Genomic DNA, 4,933 nt, shown 5'->3' with positions numbered 1-4,933 from the left:
TTGCACTGGCAATAAAATCCCTTTCAGTCAGATACTCATCCATGTGTATGACAAACTAGAAACAAGTCACTATGCAACTCCTCAGAATCCTCAGACTCCTGGGCTCCCGAAATGTCTACCAGCCATCAAGCTCCAAGTCATGCCTCAGTGTTTCCCACAGAATTGAATTCTATTTGTGGTGGTAGGTTTGAAGAATTAACTGGAATGCAACAGTTTTTAACAAATTAGCGCAGCGTGGTTATGATGCTAGTCAGATTTAAGCACAATTTAGTACAACCTGGAAAATCATTGTGTGGTGGTCAATGTTGATATTGTGGTGGGCCGCCACAAATAAGTCAATGTATGGGAAACACTGTGCCTGACTCCCACACCTGATAGTGTGGTTTTAAACCCTGTTCAGTATATTAAAATGTACCTGTCCGCCATCTCAGTGTCAATCCAGAATTCTGGAATAGGTGCTTGTTGACCGTCATACCTTTTGGGCTCCATGGTGTTGCACCCAAACCCATCCTCAACACGGGGTGCTGACATTTGCTGTACTTTATTTATTTATTTTCCGGGTTGAAGCATCACATCCCCTTTCTGATAATATGAAGAATTGAATACATTCTCTAAATAATGTCATACACTGCAATACTGCACTTGAACAGCATGATTATCCCTGATGTTCAAGAAAAACCAGGTCATGATTGGTGTGAAGTATGCTGTGATCTCAAAGCTTTGTCCAGCTAATCTCCAACATTGTCCCGTACAGTATTATTTAAATAGTTGCATTTAGATTCTCATCAGAATTCCGGTATGCAAAGCCTGTTACAAAGTATGCCTAGTGGGCCTCTTATATGTGTCGCAAATGCTCCAAGCTGATAAAACTCTATTGGTATGCTGTGCACAACATCTAAGTGAAATCAGGCAAACGGCACTGATGCAGAAGAGAACATTTTGTAAAAGATGTTTTGTAGAGTGTTTGTTTGTTTGCTCAGAGCACAATTCTGCTTTCAGTGTGTGACTTTGAAAGGGGGGCCCTGATGGGGCTGTTTGAGGGCTGCTTTTGGGGCACTGCACAACCCCTCTGTGGGGTGGACGTGCTCGCTCAAAGAGACACCTTTCAGCTTCCTCCATCTTCAAAGACCAAATGTGGACTCTGGTTCAGAAACCTTAAGTGGATTCACCCATAGGAAGGCGGGGGACTTGGAGGGGGTGGAGAGAGAGAGAAAGACAGAGAGAGAGAGAGAGAGAGAGAGAGAAGGAGAGCTTGCTTTCTGCCAGTGCTGGACACAAAGCTGGGATTGTTCGCCTGCTGTCTGTCTGCTGAAGCTAACAATGTGCCATTCTGTACCTCGGCAGAACTTAATTTATTCCAACTCTATGCCCTGACCTGCAATCTCTCCTCCTCCTCCTCCCTTTCTCTACCCTCTAACGACCCCCCCCCCCCCCCCCCCGCCCTGTGCTCACTCTCGGTCCATCTGACCCATCCATGCCTCATACACCCCCCGTTTCAGCATCCAAAATGCCCCCTTACCCCCCCAGTCGAGGCCCCTGGCAGGATCTCCATTAGACAGACGCTAGTACTGTTCACCTCTTTCTGCACTGCATCCATTCCCACTTCTGAATAGAGAGAGAGAGAAGAGAGAGAGTGAGAAGGAGAGAGAAAGAGAGAGAGAGAGAGAGAGAGAGAGAGAGAGAGAGAGACCATCAAGTATGTGTTTGTGTTTGTATGTGTTGAGTTGAGTTGATGTGTACTCATGTGTAGTTTTGTGAGGGCTTAGGTATGTGTTATTTATGTGAGTGTGTGTGTGTGTGTGTGTGTGTGTGTGTGTGTGTGTGTGTGTGTGTGTGTGTGTGTGTGTGTGTGTGTGTGTGTGTGCGTGTGTGTAAGAAAGAGAGAGAGGGAGAGAGAGAGTGTGTTTCTTTCTGTGTGTAGGTATGCATGTTGACGAGTGTGGTTGAATTTATGTCTGGTTTGTTAGTGGATGTGTGTGTGTGCGCGCCTGTCTGTGTGTGTGTGTATGTGTGTGTGTGTGTGTGTGTATGTGTATGTGTGTGTGCTTGTGTGTATGTCTCCCTGTGTGTGTGTGTGTGTGTGTGTGTGTGTGTTTGGGGGGTGTGGAGGGAGGAGGAATGGCAGTCGAGCGGGAGAGGAACAGAGCCTGCTTTGTTGACAGCAACGGCAAAAAGTTCTGGAACCACGTTCAATCATTTACACTCCATCCCCGGCACCACACTGCATTAATGCGATCAACATCAAGCCTGGTGCGAGCATTTCTTCCACATTTTCTCTGCCATCCCCCCCCAACCCACCCCCCACCCCCTACCATGCTGCTTCCAGTAGGGGTGAATAGCACACTTGCTAACATTCCAGGCATGCACTCACCAACCACTCCTCCTGACTGACCCGGAAAAAAAAAGAGAAAACAACTAGACTAAAACAGAGCCTTGGGTATTGAAATGGGAAGAGAGGGCCAAGGAACCAAAAAGCTTTGCTTGGCAGTGATGACGCTGATTCTTAATAAGTAACTTCCTAGGCATGGAGAGCGCTAGAGTGGCCTGAGGCGGAGGTTAGAGAGAGAGAGAGAGAGAGAGAGTGAGAGAGAGAGAGAGAGGGAGAGAAAAGGGGGGGGGGGGGGGGAGAGAGTGGGACAGAGAAAGAGCACCGTGAGTTTTTGCAAGCCAGGCTATGCACTATAACTGCAGCCCAGCACTGCAGTTGAGTAATAGTGCTGTGCGTTTTCTCTTGCGTACATTTCAAAGCCTATATGGAATACAAATCTCTATTATGTTCAGTCTGGAACAGGATGTTATGAGAAAAAAAGTTCAAACTCACAAATCCCTCAACTTGTAAACATGTGTTCAATTATTGTTCGGCATGGTTTGGTGGAATGGGATTTGGTCACATTGACAGATACACGGCCCTCTGAGAAAATAGACATCTTTAATCAAGATTCAGATGACAGTCTACATGGATTTGCACAAAGGGAAAACACACATAGCCTCTAATCCAATCCAACTGAACTGGCTCAGTGTATCTTACTAACACTGGAGACTGAGCATGAAGCAAAGGCTCTCAAATGAAGTGACACACCATACTGAACATTGTTTTTTCTATGTATTGTCAATATAATTTAGCCAATTTAGTATTACACAGCCTTGCACAACTATGGCAAATTCAAGATCTGAACTATGCTTAGTCATTAGTAATACACAACACACTTTTTCCACATAGACGGGAAGGTCCAGCAAGTCCACCTGATCTATACATGTCATGAACACAGTGATATTTAATACAAATGTAAAAAAGAAATACAAGAAATAATTGTGTATGATAAGGTATAATATTGGACATTCAAGACTTTAAAAGTGTGAAATGACTTTTTAAAAGTGTTTTCAGAACTCGGCTCTTGGATGTCCAGCCCTCAGATGACTACATGACCATTTGTGGGTGGACAGACTGGCGGCCTGTGTCTCTCCTGAGCGCTGATGTCAGGCTCGGTATTGTAATGGTGGCTCTGACCACGTTACCGTGACTAGTGCCGCCCATCACCGGTCCTCGGACCAATGCTTCGCAGTCATATGGCCTGGCAGGGTCCAGGGTAGCGCTCCCATCAGTCTTCGCACGCACACACATACACACACACACACACACACACACACACACACACACACAAACACACACACAAACAGAGCCAAGGCAGACCAACAATCCTCTGTATTGTACGAGTGGGCTGGATTGTTCTGGCATCTGGTGAGACTGTTTGAAGCAGCCATTTCGGAACGTCAAGCGAAAGTGGATCAGGAGAGAAGGGGGTGAGCGAGTGGAAGAGAGAGAGAGAGAGAGAGAGAGAGAGAGAGAGAGAGAGAGAGAGAGAGAGAGAGAGAGAGAGAGCTCTTTGCCAGGCGCCCCCTGTGTCTTTGTCTTTTTTCGGGCCAGAAAAACGAATCCTTCCCCTGACCAGACTGTTGAGCTCAGTCAGCAGAGATGAGGCCTTCCACCGAGACATAAGGGCTTTCATCCCTTGGAAATATGTTCCTTCGCTGCTCAAAACTGGAGCTTTTCTGCCTTTTTTTGCAACACCAAAGTGTTTCTCCACAAAGGCTTGAAAGAAGTGGCTGTACCTGTCACTCAACTTTGAAATCCTGTCACTGAATAACTTTAAGTGGGACAGGGAGCCATCATCACTCACTGGCCCTGGGCAGAATGTGGCTTGACTCTTGAATATCTCCTCAACACAGATGTGCACCAGAGACTCTAGTCTATACCTCAACATGGTCGCCTGTGTGTCAGTGAATGCCATTCACCTGAAGGAAACGCCCTGTCTGAAAAAGCCAAACCAACAACAACAACCAGCTCAGGTCCCAGGGCAGTCCTTAGTCTGGATCCCAAACGGATCCCACCCTCATCTGGGCCAGGTGCGGCGTGTTGTCAGTCACCCTCCGGGCCCCTCAGGAGCTCGTCATGAATAGAGCATTGCTTTTCAACAGGAAAAGGGAGGCTTTAAACCATAGGGGGTCGGCTCTAAGATTTCCACACAGGCATGAAGGGGTTGGGTGCTACATAATTGGATACAGTTTACATATGAATGCGGGAGTCTTGTTTTTGTGTGCCTATGAGACCGTGAATGGGGGCAAAAAAAAAAGAGGTTAAAGTGTAATGATAAACTTTTCCATGTGTGCCATTTAGGTTTTTCAAAGAGGTTTGTTAGCTAATGTATGGACAATGCTGGCACAGGCAAATGTCAGTGTAACACAGGCAGATAATTAGGCTAGACTGGATAGCGCAGTGCGTCTCCCTATCTGAAATGCCACGAGTACTTTACGTGTTTGAGCCCTGTGTGCTCCTAAATCCACTCGGCTAACCTGTAGGACCAAATGAATTCAAACTCAGCAGTTCACTTCTGCTCGCTCCTGTCACTGTTTTCACACCAAACTGCATGCTGCA

This window comes from Alosa pseudoharengus, unplaced genomic scaffold (genome assembly GCF_046254945.1).
Source record: "Alosa pseudoharengus isolate Yale_2024_CS ecotype anadromous, Long Island Sound unplaced genomic scaffold, YU_APseudo_1.1 YU_APseudo_1.1_scf_24, whole genome shotgun sequence".
Taxonomy (NCBI): domain Eukaryota; kingdom Metazoa; phylum Chordata; class Actinopteri; order Clupeiformes; family Clupeidae; genus Alosa; species Alosa pseudoharengus.
The sequence above is the reverse complement of the archived record's forward strand: the minus strand, read 5'-3'. Positions refer to the sequence as shown.